Raw genomic sequence first — 19001 nt, 5'->3', positions numbered from 1 at the left:
AAACTTCCTGTGTGACTTTCTTGCTAGGATTTTTATTCTTTGGTAGCTGTAGGATATCAGTGATTTGCATTTTGGAAAGTTATCCTGTGTGTTATTTATATACCATATCTCTGTTTCAGTTATGTGTTCAACAGCTGCATTCCACATAACCATTAAAGGAGCTGTCAAAAAGCAACACCTTTACAGATAAAGACCTATAAAACTGAAGTCAAAACTTAATTACCCAGTGAAAGCTGTCAGGTGGCTGATGTTTTGAAACAATCAATATTTCTAAATATTTGACATTCATAAGCGTACTATAATTTCATACAAAAGATGTACCTTTCAAATTAAATTTAAGTTAGGTAATTAAGTATGGCTGATACTCCCTGGATACAACACTGGAGAGGCAGGGTAGAAGCCTTGGGTTGTACTGGGTGGTATAACATACAACATGCTTCAGCTATAGATAATAGACAGATAATAGAGTGTTCCTCAAAGATTTTGTTCATTATCCCTTGGTTTAAAATACTCACATCAAATGTACATTATTTTTAGATCAAGGCAAATTCTGCTTGTTTGATACACTTACATCTATTTACCAAGACTCATAGAATCTTATGTGTGTTACAGATCTCCCTGATAATTACCCCAGTAAGTTATCAGCTATCTCTGTTCTTTCCAGGCATGAGAAACTCACCAACTCATAAACCTGAACAGTCCTGTGAAGAATAACTTAAACTCAGAACCTGCTGTCACAGCAGGTTACATTTATGATATACAAGTCTAAAGAATATTTATTCACAATCTTATAAATGTTAATAGTTAGTTGAATTAGGTATAGCTCTTTTTACATTATAATATTCTGTAATTCTCGTATTTTATAGAACATCATATAAAATTTATAGTATTAAATAAGTCCAATAAGGTAATTTGTACAAAATTATAGAATTATAGTTTAGAAATACAATTGTTTTCCTTTTGCCCCCATATAACATGATTACTATACTAATATACAATAGTACTTACTACAGGAGGGGCAATTCAGAGTAAAATATACCATGTCACTATTCTGTTTTATAAATTATTTGTCTCCGGTTTTCTTACAGAATGATGTTTGATGTAGATTCTTATTATTTTCTGAATTTCATCTTACCCTCACCAAACATTTTGCGAAGAAAGCTGGGAATTTTTGCTTCATGAAACTCCTTCCTTCCTCTTCTCTTTTTCTCTATTCCCAGCACCAGATAACCTTAATTTATCTTTGCTTTACTAAATAGATTCAAGGTTTCTCTTTCTCAGCTAGTAACAATAACAACAACAACAACAACAATAATAATTATTATCATCATGATGATTGAATGCATCCTGTATGTTAGTGTCTGTCATGTACTGGGAATCTAAGATACCTAAGTTTAATAAGTCAGAAACTTTCCCAAATTAATGCCCAGTAAATCAGGGAATACACTTAACTGAGACAAAGGAAATAAGCACAGATTGCATTCTCCTTCAAACTGGAACAATGGTATTTCCTTTGTAACTTCCTTTTAGTTTGAAATTATTGAAGAAAATTGAAAGGGTGATATATAATTAAATGGTATAATATTTTAATGTTTAAATGAATATTGCCATGATTTTTCCTTTTTTGGTGAAATAGTTGAGATATAGTATATGTTTTTAAAATATACAGTTTTAGGTGCTACATAGTAATTTGACATTTGCATGCATTATGAATTGTTCACCACAACAAGTCTAGTAACTATCTGTCCCATACAAAGTTATTGGGATATTATTGACTATATTCCTTATGCTGTATATTACATCCCCACGTCTTATTTATTTTATAACTGGAGGATTATACTCCTAATCCCATCCACCTGTTTCATCCCCTAACTCTCCTCCCCTGTGGCAACCACGTATTTATTCTCTGTATATATGAGTCTATTTTTGTTTGGTTTTGCTTTGTTTTTTGGATTTTGCATATAAGTGAGATCATATAGTATTTGTCTTTCTCCATCTGACTTATTTCGCTTGGCATAATACCATATCAATCCATCCAAGTTGTCACAAATGGCAAGATTTCATTTTTTAATGGCTGAGTAATGTTCCATTGTATACAAGCATGTCTGAAACTATTGGTTTGGTTCCAGTAAAAGCAAATATCTCAATAAAACAGGTCACACAGATTTTTTTGGTTTCCCAGTGCATATAAAAATTTATGTTTACTCTATACTGTAACATATTAAGTGTGCAATATCATCATGTCTAAAAAGATACATACCCTAATTAAAAACATTTTATTGCTAAAATATACTGACCATCATCTGAGCCTTCAATGAGTCATAATTTTGCAATAGTAACATCAGAGTTCACTGGTCACAGATCACCATAACAGACATAATAACAATAATGAAAAAGTTTCTAACATTGTAAGAATTACCAAAACGTGACACAGAGACACAAAGTAAGCAAATGTTGTTGGAAAAATGGTGGCTATAGACTTGCTTGACGTAGGCTTGACACAAACCTTCAATTTGTAAACAAACAAAAAAAAAACCCAAAAAACTCAACATTATCTGTGAAGTGAAGTAAAAGGAAGAGCAATAGAACAAGGTGTGCATGTGTATATTCCACCTCTTCTTTCTCCATTCATCTATTGATGGATATTGAGGATGTCCTCAGGATGGATACTTTCTTATCTTGGCTATTGTAAATAATGCTGCATTAAATATTGGTGTGCATGTATCTCTTCCAATTAGTGTTTTTTTTTCTGATAAATACCCATAAGTGAAATTGATGGATCTTACGGCAATTCTATTTTTAATTTTTTGAGGAACCTCCACTGTTTTCCATAGTGGCTGCACCAATTCATAATCCATCAACAGTGCACGAGAGTTTCCTTTACTACTTGCAAATATTTGTTATTTGTTATCTTTTTGATGATAGCTATTCTGACAAGTGTGAGGTGGTATGTCATTGTGGTTCTGATACACATTTCCCTGATCATTAATGATATGAAATATCTTTTCATGTATCTGTTGACCATCTGTATGTCTCCTTTGGAATAATGTGTATTGGGTTCTCTGCACATTTTTAATTGGATTGTTTGGTTTTTTAATATTGAGTTGTGTGAGTTCTTTACATATTTTGGATATTAACTGCTTAAGGGATAAGTCATTTGCAAATATCTTCTATTTAGTAGGCTGCTTTTTTGTATTGCTGGTAGTTTCCTTTGCTCTGCAAAAGCTTTTTAGTTTGATGCGGTCTCATTTGTTTATTTTTGCTTTTGTTTCGTTTGCCTGAAGAAACAGTTCCAAAAAATATTGCTAACACCAATGTCAAAAAGTATACTTCTTACGTTTTCTTTTAGGAGTTTTATTGTTTCAGGTCTTATATTTAAGTCTTCAATCCATTTGAGCTTATTTTTGTATATGGTGTGAGAAAGTAGTCTAGTTTGATTCTTTTGCACATAGCTGTTGAGTTTTCCCAACACCATTTATTGTAGAGGCTGTCTTTTCCCCACTGTATATTCTTGCCTCCTTTCTTATAGATTAATTGATCATGTAAGTGTGGGTTTATCCTGAGCTCTCTACTCTGTTCCGTTGATCTATGTATCTGTTTTTGTGCTAGAACCATATGTTTTGATTACTGTAGCTTGGGGGTATAGTTTGAAATCAGGGACTGTGCTACCTCCAGCTTTGTTCTTTTTTCTCAAGATTGCTTTGGGATCTTTTGTGTTTCCATACAGATATTAAAATTATTTGTTCTAGCTATTTGAAAAATGCCACTGTTATTTTGATTGGGATTGTATTGACTATGTAGATTTCCTTGGATTGTATGATGATTTTAACAGTATTAATTCTTTCAGTTTATGAGCATGGTATCTTTCCATTGTTTGCGTCATCTTCAAATTTCATCAGTGTCTTAACAGTTACATTCCTTCTATATGTACTTTGTTGAGAATTTTAATCATAAATAGATACTGAATTTTGCAAAAGCTGTTTCTATATCTATTGAGGTGAGATATATGATTTTTATTCTTCAATTTGTTAATATAGTGCATCGCATAGATTAACTTTCAGGTATTGAACATCCCTTGGATAAATTGCATCCCTTGGTTAAATCCCCTTGATTATGTTTATGATCCTTTTAATGGATTATTGAATTTGGTTAGCTAATATTTCATTGAGGATTTTTGCATCTTCTTTTCAGTGATATTGGCCTGTAATTTTCCTTCTTTGTGGTATCTTTGTCTAGTTTTGGTATCAGGGTGATACAGGCCTCATAAAGTGAGTTTGGCAGTATTCCTTCCTCTTCATTTAAAAAAAAATAATTTGGAAAGGGTAGGTGTTAACTCTTCTTTTAAATAACTGTTGTTTTGTAGAATTCATGTGTGAAGGCTGTCTGGTCCTGGACTTTTGTTTGTTGAGAGTTTTTTAAATTACTGATTAAGCTTTATTTTATTGCTGATAATTGGTTTATTCTTTATATTTTCTGTTTCTTCCTGATTCAGTCTTGGGGCTATGATTTCATTTATTGACATATATAACATACCTTAAGGGAAGCAGCTGCATAATTGTTTACTTTCTACAAGTCTAGAGAAAAGTATATGTATTCTGGTGAAAAAGAATTTTAACAGAAAGTTTTGCTTGAAGTGTAAGTGAAATTAAAATGTGATTGTTTTTTCATATGTAGTGAGTTTTCATATTTAGTGGTTCCCCAAAAGATTTGTCCATGTATTAATCCCTGGAATGTTCCAGGAAAAAAATGTCATTGCATATGAGATTAATTTAAGGATCTTGAGCTGAGAAGATTATCCTGGTGGGCCCTAAATCTAATGGCAAGTGTCCTTATAAGAGAAAAGTAGAGGGAGATTTGTGACAGATAGAAAATAAAATGACACAAACAAAGGGAAGCTCTGTGAAGGCAAAGGCAGAGCAGTGAGTGATGTGGACACAGTTGTGGTACCAGCTGCTACCAGAAGATGGAAAAGGTGAAGAACAGATTCTCCCCTAGAACCTCCAAATGGAGTGCAGCCCTGATGACACCTTGATTTTGGACTTCTGGCCTCCAGGACTGTAAAATAATAAGTTTTTTGTTTTTTAGCTATCAATTTGTGGTAACTGATTACAGCAGTCACAGGAAACTAATATATCATATGAGCTCAATAATATAAGCATGTATTCATCAAACCCACTAATTACAAAGTCCGTGAGGGAAAGAACCACTGGGATTTTGTTGATTGCTGTATCTTGCACAGCTAGCTTTGTGAGGCAGTGTATCTGTGAGGCAGGGTATCTAGGCACATGGCTGATTTAAAAAAAAAAAAAAGACTATATATTTCAATCTCCCTAGCTGCTGGATGTGCCCAAGGTACTGTTTTTTGTCATAGGGGTAAAAACACATGTGAAGTGGTAACTACAGGGCTGTGCCCTTGATAGGAGGGAGCATCATAATGGATGATCAGGAGCCACCAACTCGTGTAAGAAGTGTATTTCTTTTGGTACAAGATGAAGTGAGATTGAGAACTGAGGTAATGCCTGGAAGAACAAGAGCATCAAAGTGCGGTGCAACTCCTGAATGCCTGTGTAGGCTTTTCTATAAAAGACAGTTTAAAAAGTACCACTGCTTTTTTTTCATATTGGGGCAGGGAGGAATTCTGTCACAAAAAAACTTAGTTCTAACTAGTATACAATATAACTGGCTCATAATATTTGTTGAATGAATTGAATGAGTTTATAAAATTATTCAACATAAATATTTTGTATCAGGTGACAATTTATTGGCAAAAATGAGGGAACTTATTTACTTGAAATATTCATTGAATGAAATATTTTTGTACTCTCATTTACCTGCACATCAAAAGATAAGAAATTATCTATTTATAAGAATTAAATGGAAGTACATACATTGTATTTATATTTTTCTACCTCCTAAATGTAAGCCTTGAAATATTTTATTGATTGCTTTTAAAGTATTCATTATAAATGCTTAAGAGCCAGGTACCAATCCTAATTCTTCATCTGTCATATTACTAGGTTGTACATTTTCACTGAAAAGAACTGTAATGATATCAATGCTTATCATTTCAACTCTAGAATTAAACTTTTCCTACATTAATTATCCATAAACCCATCTTGTCCTAGCGTATTTGAAAAAGGAAGTACATTTGAAAGAAATTGCTTTAGATGATGTCTTATTGATGCATCTAAGTTAACTGTGACCTCCATAAAAATACTAATTCTCTGGAATTTAATTTTTGTTTCCATACTCACATCTATATGCTGCTCAGTGAATGTCTGCTACATTGATTTGTATCTCTTGATGAACCCCTATAGAGATGTTTCTCAGCAGTATTGGGTAATTGTGCACATTCTGGAATTTAAGCAAATTCTGTATCCTGCAGTTAGTTCATCTTGTTGCCTTTATGGAATGGCGAGCTAATGTGTTCCTGATATATGATGTTTTACTCTAGATTTTCAAAGACCTATGAAAAATCTTCCTTTATAATTATCTATTGAGACAATTTTGTTCCTATGGATGCCAGGAGTAAGAGAGCTAACTGACACAGACTAGTGAAGTTTTTGTAGGAAGGGCCAGGACATAAATCATCAAGCAACTTTTCCCCCCTTTCTTGCCTTTATTTCTCCCTATGTAAGACTCACAATCATCTTCTCAAAAATTCAGATCAGTTTTCTCTCAGAAGAATTTCCCAATCTGTGCAAGTAGAGTAACCAGCTATCTTTTGTTTCACTACTGAACTTAGTAGTAGCACCATTTTTATAAATTTTACTTTTGTGTGGGAAGTTGAAAAAAGAACATTCATGGGATTTCTGATATATGGTAGTCTCTAGAATCTACTAATATTCCTGAACCCCCCTCCCCAATCCTTTTAACAGAGTCCTTAGTTCCTGATGAGGCAAATATAGCCACAGTATAGTTTCTAAGTGCTGAAGGAATGAGGGAAATGGGAGCAGAGGTGCTTGAAGAGTGAAGATGAGGTGTGACGCAAAAAAACCAAGGCTGCCCTGGCAGGTAGAATAGGTTGGCGTTGTATTTCGTGAACATGTTGGGATGTGACGCAAAAAACCAAGGCTGCCCTGGCAGGTAGAATAGGTTGGCGTTGTATTTCGTGAACATGTTGGGATGGCCAATTTCTGAGCAAGATTGGGGGTTAACTTTATACAAATACTAAGCTACACACACACACGCACACACAGACACACACACACACACTGATGGCTCGAAATAATTGAATCTTCCTAGAAAAATTGCCCTGGATGGATTCACTCATTGAAGATAGGGTTCAGAAAAGAAGGAATCTCAACTTCTCCATCCAGGGCTTTTTAAAGAGGATAAAAATCATAATGCAGATTGAACACTTGCAGAACTTTAGAACCCTTTTGATCAGACTGGAGAGCATTACAGTGAGGCATGCACTTCTTTTGCTCTCTATATTGGTTGAAGTTACTAGGTAGATATTAAGAATGGCGTTACTTAAAGTGTGGCCTTGAATCTGTGATTTATTCATTTTTAGATCTTTTTTTCACTTTTCCTGTATGCAATCAGTGTACTTGCCACTTTTTGAAATATATTAAGACAGTGTCCTTGTCTGATTTCAGCAATCTGTCTCACACAATTAGCTGTAATTTTTATTTCCCATTATAAAGCCATGGATTACTTTTCCACTTCAGTCTTTAACTGAACTGGACATTAAAAACTGACTCTTGTTGAGCCACACAAAGCAGTGTTGAGAGTTATTTTGCAGCAAAGCACTGGTGATGTTGACTTTATTTATTACTCAGCCACCTTAATGTAAAATTCAGCATGGTCAGTTTCATAAAAATCAGGGCAAGAGCTGCAGACAGGCTGCTTGATTCACTCCTGACCACAAGAAATGGACATGCATTTTCAATTCCAACTAAGCATTTAACATCTGCGTGTTACGGCCTTTCCAAAAATCTGACAGAAATGTCATCAATGAAACTGAGAAGAAAATATTTCTGACAGACTTTTTCTTTGGCTTTCTTAGTATTCCATTTGCCAAATTTATGAAGAAAAAAAATCTTGCTTTCCTGTACTTTCCAGATATTTACTTAAAAAAAATGAGGAAATCTGGGATCAGTGGGAGAAGATGGGATTGCAAAATGAGCTGCTGTAATAATCAGAACTAAGGAATAACATATTCTTGGCTACTATTATCGCCTAGGGTACTGACTTGGCTCTGAAATAATAAGAGAAGTGGAGTGAAGCGTCTTTAACAATATCTAAAATTCTCTGAACTACTTGACAACTTAAAATGTCAAGTTTATATCTTTCAGGGCAAAAGTATAAGTAATAAATATATATGTATTTTTAATTCAGGATACAGCATTGAAAAATTTTTTTTCATCTTAATGAGATGGACCTGGTCCTTCTTAAAAAGGAAACTCTGGTTTCCTGTTATATACTATGTCTAGGCTCTTAGGGTAAAAGTTATTTATTACCTTAACCACATAACCACATACCTGCATTACCCTATAGTCCCTGCCGTCAGGCAGCTGCCACACAGCTATTAAGTTTCAGAGCTAGAATGTGAAATCAAGTCTTATTTAACTCCAGAGTCCTTCTGCATGATGAGTGCACTATTCTGATCCATAGGAAAAAGTGAAATGCATGTGCTGAGGTGTAACATATCCTCTGACACTCTTCCCACTCACCCACGCTCCTTTCAGTCCTTTCATTACACTGGAGCAAAGAGTAGGTGCATCAGATTATTTCACCTTTCTGTTTATTCATATTGTTTATTATGAAAAATTCAACCATATCAAAAAAAAAAGGAACAATTGTATAATTGTTCACAGGTAGACAGCTTCCATATCTACCAACTCATGGTCAGTCTTCCCCCCAATATTATTCTGAAATGAATCACAAACAACATACTATTTAATCTATAAACATTTCAAGTTGTATCTCTAAAATAAAGAAATTAAAAATAACTATAATAATATTAATATTAGACCAAATAAATGAACATTATTTCCTTAATCTTGTCAGTGTTCAAATTCCCCTGATTGTTCTCATACTTTATTTTCAAAAGTTGATTTGTTTGAGACAGGATTCAAATAAGTTTCATATCTTCCTATTTTACTATTGGTTTATATGTCTTAAGACTCTTTTAATCTGAGGTTCCTTCTCATCTCGCATATTCTTAATCCTCAACCCCCATTTATTGTTGAAGAAACTGGATGAGACTCGTTCCAAAGCCTGATTTTATTGCTTCCCCAAGTATTTCTTTGTTCCCACTATTTCCTGTAAATTGGTAGTAAGTGCTAAAAGGCTTGATCAGGTACAGATTTGACAAAACTATTTTAGAGTTGCACTCATGTACTACAATCAGGAGTTATATAATATTTGATAGTCTCTCCTGTAGTGATGTTAACAGTCATTTATAATCACTGTTTGGACCATTAACTCATTAACACTTGCAAACAGTGATACTCTAATTCTCTCTGGTTTTTCTTCATTTATCAAGTGGTGTGTGTGTGTATGGTGTCTTTATTACATAATATGCATATTACCATCAGGAATTACATAATGTTTGACTGTCTTTCCTGTATTGTGTACATATAATGTATACACACACATATATATAGTCTGCCTTTTACTGTAATATATTGGAGATCACTCATAGTATATAAAGATATTCCTTGTGATGTGATTCCTTAGTTTTATGTATCAACTTGACTGTGCTAAGGAACACCCAGATAGCTGGTAAAACATTATTTCTGGGTGTATTTGTGAGGGTCTTTCCAGGAGAAATTAGCATTTGAATCCATAGACTGAGTAACAAAGATCAGTCTCACCCCAATGCAGTAGGTATGATCCAAACCCTTGGCCCAAATAGAACAAAAAGAAAGAGAAAAGGTGAGTTTTCTCTCTTTATTCAAGCCAAGATATCCATAATCTCCTGCCCTCAGACATCAGTGGCTCCATTTGGTTCTCAGGCCTTTGGACTTGAACCTAATTACACCATCAGCTTTCCTGGTTCTCTAGCTTGCTGATGACAGCAGGTCATGGCATTTCTTGGCCCCCATAATATCATGAGCCAATTACTACAGTCAATCTCCTCTTATGTGTATCTATATATATTCTATTGGCTCTGTTCTCTGGAGAACCCAAAATAACACATTCTTCATTTCTTTTTCTAGCTGCATAGTACTCCATTATACGGAAATACCACAGTTCACTCAATCAATGAACATTTTGGTTATTTCCAGTCTTTAGCTATTTCAAATACTACAAAAAGTCAATAGCCTTGTGCTGTCAGTTCATTATATCCTGGCCAGTGTGTCTTTGGGGGTGATATTCTTAGAGGTGAGATTTCTAAGTCAAGGAATAAATGCACATGTTTGATAATCTGAGAATAACTCCCTCTCACACACTGACACTCTTATCTTCAGTGGATGTCTAATACCCCTTGGGGGTGGGAAATAAACCTTTAACATGAGTAAAAGATCCTGTGGTATCTTCTTTTAACTTGTTTTTCAGTTTCAATGCCATTATGATCCCCCTCATTCTCTGCTCCAACCACACTGGACTTCTTCAGTTTCTCAAACTAATATATTATCTCTCTATAGAGTTCAGATTATAAAGCTCTCCCTTCTCCTCCCCTTGTGCCTGGTTAACTGCTACTCATCAAACAGAACTCAGCTTAAAGATCACTGCTTCAAGGCAGCACCCTTTACATAGAATCTTGGCTAAGTTCCCTTTTTATTCACTCTTATGAAACCACATTTCTTTCTTTCATATAACTCAAGTCAATTTTTAATTATATATAACCAATTTTGTGATTACCTACCTCCCAGTTTAAACTTCATGAAGAACAGTAACTTTGCCTGATTTTCTTAGTGTTATATCCCCAGAAACTTTTCAGTCTAGAGTATATGGCACTTACTTAAGAAATATTTCTAAAATGAATAGTTATAGCATATGCTTGCACTTTAACACTGGTGATCTCATGTCATCAAAAGTGCTTTTGTACTACCATGATGCTAATGTGTCAAAGTTCACAGGCTCAGTTCCTTACACTAATAATTCCACAAACATTTATTCTTTTAATTAATGTTTATTGAATAACTACCATAAATAATGGATACTGGAATTACAGTGATTAGAACAATTTCTATTGTCAAAAAATTTACAATCTGTAGTGTGTAGTACAAAGAATAATGCAAACATTTGAAATGATTTGGAAATAAATGCTAGGTAAGTGCAGAGTACTCTGAGAGTACAAAGGAAATACATTCTACCCTGGGTGTGGTGGGCGGGGAGAGGGTAGGTGAGTACTGCTGAGTAAGTTCTAAACAATATGAAGGAACTAGCCAGGTAAAGAAGGTGAGGAAAAGTATTGTAAACATGGGGTAGTAGAAAAGGCACGCTGTGCTTTTGGAAAAGAGTAAGTGGTGCACCATTTATTATTTGAGATAAGAAATTTGAACTGAAAATTAAACAGGAACTTTGTTCATCACACAGGGAGTTTAAAGTGATGGCTAATGAGCTTGGTTATGAGAACTTGCACTCAACTATTCTAGAATATATGTATGTCTAAGGTCCAAAAATATTAAATTATGACAGGAACAGACAACAAAATCTCAGCTGTCCCTGTGTCTTGTTTTTGCATTACTTTTACCATCCTCATCTGATATAGCAGGGGGAAGAGATAAATAAACAAAGGACGGATTTAATAGTGGTGTAGTTTCAGGTCTAGACAGACTCCTTTCAAGAGACAGTAATAGGTCTCAACTTGAGAACAAGAATTGTGTCAAGTAGCATTATATGTCTTTCACTATAGTATATATAGTATGCACTATATATTTGTAGTGCATACAAAATTTAAAAATCATCTTCAACCTGTTAGAAGGCTCCATGGCCCATTTTTATTACCCTTACTTAAATTCTGATGGCAATAGAAGTGGCAAGATAGGGCAGAAATTTCTAATAGTGACCATATATCCTGTTGATAAGATGCTGAGAAAACAACAAATATAGTTTAGGTAGGAATACAAAAGAAAGTGAGAAATTTGGAAATAACTAGTAAAATTGCATATACCTTTACCATTTGATGCAGAAATCCCACCTCTAAGAATCCAGCAGCCATGAAGAGTCCCCATTAATCCTAGAACAACCAGATCAATCATTAGCCTGAATAGGAAGATTTCTAATACTTTGAAGGATACAGCAAGAACATATATGATTTTAAATAAAGGAGTATAATGATCTTATTTGCTTTTAGGAAAAATTCTTTGATAGCAGTATGGAAAAGAAATTGGAGAGGGTCAGTTTAGATCAGGGTCAACAAATTTTTTTCTGGAAAGGGTGAGTTAGTAAATATTTTTGACTTTGTGTGACATATAGTCTCTATCCTAATTACTCAGCTGTGTTGTTGCAGCATGAAAGCTGACATATACCATAAGTAAATGGTGGGTGTAGATGTGTTCTAATAAAACTTTATTTACACAAATAAGCAGTAGTCTAGATTTTGCCCATAAGCTGTAGTTTGCCACCCCTGGGTTAGAGGAAGGGACAGCAGTTAGGACATTCCTGAAATTCCTAGGTGAGAGAGTCTGGTGGCATAAACAATAGTAGTAGCCATGGTAATGAAGAGAAATGGCACACATAAGTGGCTGAATTAAATGAGTTGGTAATTTATTGATGTGGACTATAAGGGAGAGAAGGGAACCATGGATAACAGCCAGGTTTTTTATTTGGAAAATTTAGAAGATCATTGATGCCACTAGTCAGTGCAAGGAATGCATTAGGAATAGTTTGTTTTGACACAAAGTATGATGAAGTCCATTTTGGACAAGTCAAATTTGAAATGTCTGTGGGACAGAAAAGTGGAGCTGTTTCTAGTGGGAAAATAGGCCCATAGGTGTGTGCTCTGGAATAGATCTGAGCTGGAGAAAAAGATTGCAAATCATTTTTCTTTGAAATAATGAAACAAAATGAAAAGACAATTTACAGAATGTGAGAAAATATTTGCAAACAATGCAACTGGCAGGGGCTTAATTTCCAGAATATACAAACAGCTCCAACAACTCAATAACAAACAAAATAAACAACCCAATCAAGAAATAGGCAGAAGAACTAAACAAACATTTCTCTGATGAGGACATACAAATGGCTAATAGGCATGTGAAAAAATGCTCAATATTGCTAACTACTAGAGAAATGCAAATCAAAACTACAATGAGGTTTCACCTCTCATCAGTCAGAATGACCATTAATAAAAATTCCACAAACAATAAATGCTGGAGAGGGCGAGGAGAAAAGGGAACCTCTTACATTGTCAGTGGGAATGTAGTTTGGTGCAGTCATTATGGAAAACAGTATGAAGATTCCTCACAAAAGTAAAAATACACTCATGCTAAGATCCAGCAATCCCACTCCTGGGCATATATTTGGAAGAAACTCTAATTTGAAAAGATACATGCATCCCAGTGTTCACAACAGCACTATTTGCAATAGCCAAGACATAGAAGCAACCTAAATGTCCATTGACAGATGATTGGATAAAGAAGATGTGGTGTGTGTGTATGTATACACACACACACACACACACACACACACACACACACACAATGGAATACTACTCAGCCATAAAAATAATGCCATTTGCAGCAACATGGATGGACCTTAAAATTGTCATACTTAGTGAAGTAAGCCAGAAAGAGAAAGAAAAATACCATATGATATCACTCATATGGAATCTAAAAAAAAAAGACAAATGAATTTATTTACAAGACAGAAACAGAATCACAGGCATAGAAACCAAAACTGTGGTGACCAGAGGGGAAGGCAAGTGGAGGGGTAAATTGGGAGTTTGGGATTTGCAGATTAACTATATATATAAAATAGATAAACAGCAAGGTCCTACCGTATAGCATAGGGAACTATATTCAATACCTTGTAATAGCCAATAATGAAAAAGAATATAAAAAGGAATATATATGTATAACTGAATCACTATGCTGTACACTGGAAATAAACACAGCATTGTAAACCAACTATACTTCAATAAAAGAAAGAAATTAAATGGGGTTACATATGACCAGCAGGGAAAGAAAGCTTGGGTTAAGAGCATCTGTTCGTGCTTCCATAGTACCTGGTACTTCACTCAATTTAGTACTCAATTATAATTGTCTTGGCTCCATGTAATTGCGTTTTCTGTATTTACCATTAGATTGAAATCAACATAAGGAAGAAACTTTCTATGTCTTATTTACTATAATTCAATCTACAATACTAATCTCGCAGTGTTTTTGAATGAATAAATAGGAAGGGAAGTGGCAGGAAATTTAGAGTATTCTGCTCCATAAAAACAAAAAAGGAAGAGTTAACTGATTGCATCAGATGTTGTAGCTGAGAAAAGGAAGGTCAATTCTTCCCTTGATGTTAGCAATAAGGAGGTTATTAGTGACCACAGTGAGAACAGTTTTAGCTGGCAATATAGGGAATATGATTATTGTGTAAATAGGAGTGAATGGATGAAGTAAAAACTGAAGTATATATTTTAATAGAGAAAACTCTTAATAAAAGATAGAAAAGAAGGCAGTAATTAAAAGTAGGCACAAGGCTTTTTGTTGTTGTTATGGTTTATTTAATTGGTTTACTTTTTTTTCTCTTGCTTCATTTTTAAAAACAGGAGAGACATGAAAAGAGTCAATAGAGTGAAAGCAAGGGCAAGCCTTCAAGGATCCAGAGCCTAGCAGATGACTTGGCTTGAATGACAAGGCAAAGGGATGTGTTGCCTAATGAGATGATCAGGAAGGAGGCACGGATAGACTTAGATGAGGATCATTTTATGGGTGGGGAATATAATTTTTCAAATTAGGAGTCTGTTTCTTCTTATTCCTAAAGAAAAGGCAAAATTCATTTCCAAAAGGAAGGCTAAATTTTAGGAAATAAGCACTGGAAAGTACCAAAGCACACTACTGAGTTTTATTTTGAATGATGCCCAAGACTTTGTGGTAGTGATATGTTTAATATTTGAGGAATAGGTAATAGAGGCTTAGAAGTACATAGACTTAGGAGTTATTTTCGTTTTGCATTTGAATTTCATTCCTTCAGTTAGTAACTCTATGATCATGCATGGGTTATAAACTTTCTGAGTCTCAGTATCTTTTGCTGTAGTCTATCTCCCTCATTGGTTGATATGAAGGAATTAAATGAAATTACATAAATAAAGCTCTTTAGACAGCACTTGACATGTAGGAGGTGCTGTAAAGTGCTCTTCCCTCAAAATGCCTCTAGAATGAAACTTGTCTAAAGTGGATGTGGTCATGGGTGCCAGGATTATTCTGGTTTAATTTCAACTTGAACATCAGCTCTTAGTTTAAAAGATGAAAGACAATGCAGCAGGATTTCAAAAGCCCAGAAAGGTCAGCACTTGGTTTTTAAAAATCCTAGAACTATTTGAATCTAGTACTGCACGATTGAGTAAGCTCTAAGGTCTTGTGATTCACTTAAGGCAACACAGAAATTCTGAGAGACCTAAAATGTAAAAATTCTGTTTTGCAATTCTTGGAACATTCCATAAAGTCATTTCAGTTTCCTGGGAAAAGAAATATGCATGTGAACAAGAATCTTTAGCAATTGATTGCATTTATCAAAAAAAATCTGGTTCACAGAGAAACATCCCATTATTACTAGGTCATTGCACAAGTCCTCTAAATATAAGTAAGTCTGCATCTGTTACAGGGAATGAGGCAGGTTTTCCAGTGACTCTGACCTGATGGTTTTCAGTGGGCTGGATATGGTGCACAACTGTAAGTGCATCCTCCAAGTTTCCAGTTTGTCATTGACATTTTTGCCAAATACAAGATGTAATTGTGATAATTCATCAGCCTGTAACAATAGCCAGTAAACACATTATGACAATAAGAGGAAAAAATCTCACTTTTTATATCCACCCACTCAAAATAACTTGGATTTCTTGCGACCAACAGCATAACTTTATTTGGTTAAATTACAATTGTGATATAAAATTTATTTCATATAGGAGAATGTAAGATGTGATTCCGCCAAGCTGTAGTATTTTTATTTGGAGAACATGAGAGGCATCCCACATGAGTGTGAAGAGAGTGGGCTTTGGAGACTGAAGACCTGCATTAGGGTCTTGACTTTGCACTATGCTAGCACTGTGATCTTGAGCAAGAAACTTGATGCTGTTTCCAAGTACTTTGTGTCCTCATGAATTCACAAAATTGAGAAGAACGGGTTTCTTGACAATCTCAGGAAACATACTCGAAGTTTTGTGACAATCACAAAAATATGTCAGAGTACTTTGAGAAAAGTAAATGTTCCCATTTACTATTATTTGGAATGGGGTAGGAAATAATAAATTTAGAACTAATATATTAAAGGATACAATATATTCTCTCTTAGATATTATATAATCATGAATGTTAGTGATCATGATTAAAAATAGAACTTTTATATTATATTTAATAGAATTAATAAATATAAGCTTGTACCATTTTCAAAAGAAAATACTTTTTCAGAAAGTGATGGAAGATTTTAAACATTAATGGGTAATGTTTAAATAACAAATAATTTAAATAAAATGTGTGCTTACATTTTACTTGGGTAAATTATATGCTAAGTATAATTAAAATTGCAGTTGAAGAAACCTAAGAAAATCTTCTTGGGTTGAATATATAACTGATAAATTCTTTTATTTCAGAAGGAGGCTTTTATAGTAATAAGGTTTTATATACCTAAATCTATTGCTATTTTTTAAACTCTTGCTTATTCTAGTTACTTATCTGCAGCTGTAGCCAAAGCTAAATTTTTTAAGTCTGAAATGCAGATGAACCTTCAGGTTGCTTCAGGGTTATAATTCCTTACACATTCCACATTGATTAGATATAGAGGGGATAAAAACATTTTGCTCATAGAGGAGACTGGACATTTTTAGCCAATCTATGAGCTAGTAGAAAATATCATTTTGCTAAGTAGGTATAATACAGCATGTATACCCTTGCCCCTTAATCCCAAAATAAAATTCATTCTGAATTCTACTTATAGAACAAACAAATGCAGAACAAGTAACACTGTTTAATATTCAAGATGGAAACCTGAGTACTTTATTTTACATGTCAAAGAAGAAAATCACAGACTAATTAAATGGTAGAAAATTACTTTGTTTTGTCATTTAAAATGTGTCCTGCAACACAATCCAGCAGACTGTGACAAGATTAGGGAGATCTATCTTCATTCTCTAAATGTAGAAGAAAGTCAGATAACATGTAACCAAATTTAAAGACAGTATTTGAGCTAGAAATTAATAATGTCAAATTCCTAGATTGCAGACACAAAAGGGAAAGTAAAAGCTAAACAATGAGAATTACTTAAAGCCAAATATCCCACAATGTACTGAAATCAGATATACAAAGTATAGTCTTGAGCAGTGAGTGCTTCAGTCATGCACTAGTGTTCACAAATGTAAATTCTGGCTCTTGAACTGTGGAAGATAATAGTCCTGATTTAGAATTCAGTGTGCACATGTAGCCAAGAGATAATGCTTTTGCCCAATCTATAACCAGGCGCTAACCCCAGTGCCTATTTTCCATGACAGAGGAGTCAGAAAATCTTCACCCCATAGTGCCAAGATGCTATAAGAAACAGGAACAGAGCTTACCTTTTACTCAGGGAATGGCTGGAGAAAGAATTGCTCACCCAGGGAGAAACTGAAATTATAGCCAAGACTCGTCATGCCACGCAGCAACCTCAGCTAAGTAATTAACATCAATTACCGTAAAAACCCCACCTTCCCAAAGTGAAACATGTTGGGTCTTGAAAGAGGCAATTGTAAAATCATCAATTATAGAAATACCTCCCTATTCCAGAGAACCTGTAAATCCCACTGTAAACTCTGAAGATGAGTTTAGTAAAAATGTACGATCAAGAGGACGGTAGATACAAAATGGCAGAATTCACACATGGAAGAATATAGATAATAGGGACTCTGAAAGTAAATACCTACAAATTTTCATAACAATAAGTGAATGCATAGAGTTCATAAGGTAAAAGATGGACATTATGGAAAAATAGCAGGTGAGTTTGCAAAAGGATTAAAAATAAATGTACAAAAATGGAAAATATGGTCATTAAATACAGGAAACATTAAAGTACAACAGAAGAGAGAATTGGAAGGTAGGTCTGAAGAGCTGTCTCAAAATATAGCTTATATGGAAGGAAAATAAGAAAGAGAAGTTAGATTAAATAGAGAACAAAAATGTTTTGACCAATACACATTCCAAAAAGAGAGACATGGGAAAGAAGAGGCAGTATTTGAGGAAATAATGGCCCACGATACATGTCAAAAGGAATTCATGCATCCTTAGATTAAAAAAAAAAACAAACTGAGATCTGAACAAGATTAAAAAATTCAAATTACTACACTTAAATACCTCATAAAGATAGTAAATAATTGTTTCCAGGCATTCAAAAAAGAATGAATTTTTCTCCACTGATGGTCATATGATAAAAAAATACTAAAGTGTGTATTTCAGCAAGAATGAATTAGAACTTGGAAGGAAGAAATAGAATATAAGAAGAAACATAAGCAAACAAATTGGTAAAAATAGGTTTGTAAAGTAAGTAAGTATCAGAGGTGGAAAGAAAATAGTGACTGATGAACTTCTGGTTCAGAACGTGATGGGACAGCTGGTATTAAACTAGCAGTCCCTAAAACCAACTTTGCAGACATTAGCCCTCTTGACAGCCTTGCTTGTTCATCTCATGCCAAGCACAAAGACTCACTGGTGGTGGAATCAGCAATGTTTCTTGGCTGTAATAAGTTCTTGCTCATTCCTCTGGTCCAGTGTAGATCACTTTTGTTTCTATGAGGTAAAAATGGTTCTGACATAGGGAGAGAGGAAAAGCTTCCTTTCAGTACCATTTACTCCCATAGGCCTAGGGTTTCACCTCTACTGGCCTAATACCCTCTATTTTTGCTAAGCTGCATTGATGGGGCT

At 34.4% G+C, this 19001-nt stretch overlaps 1 long non-coding RNA gene across 1 annotated transcript in view; it reads right to left on the bottom strand.

Annotated features, from left to right (window-relative positions):
• Positions 1-17690, bottom strand: part of LOC123616178 (uncharacterized) — a 37081-nt gene extending 19391 nt beyond the window's left edge. The window contains exons 1-2 of the long non-coding RNA XR_006724056.2: positions 17663-17690; positions 12071-12136 (exon numbers count right to left, since the gene is read on the bottom strand). This is a non-coding gene — a long non-coding RNA (uncharacterized LOC123616178). The remainder of the gene's footprint in view (positions 1-12070; positions 12137-17662) is intronic.
• Positions 17691-19001: the final 1311 nt, after the last annotated feature.

The sequence above is a fragment of the Camelus bactrianus genome, chromosome 2 (assembly GCF_048773025.1).
Source record: "Camelus bactrianus isolate YW-2024 breed Bactrian camel chromosome 2, ASM4877302v1, whole genome shotgun sequence".
NCBI classification, from domain to species: Eukaryota; Metazoa; Chordata; class Mammalia; order Artiodactyla; family Camelidae; genus Camelus; species Camelus bactrianus.
The sequence above is the reverse complement of the archived record's forward strand: the minus strand, read 5'-3'. Positions and strand labels throughout refer to the sequence as shown.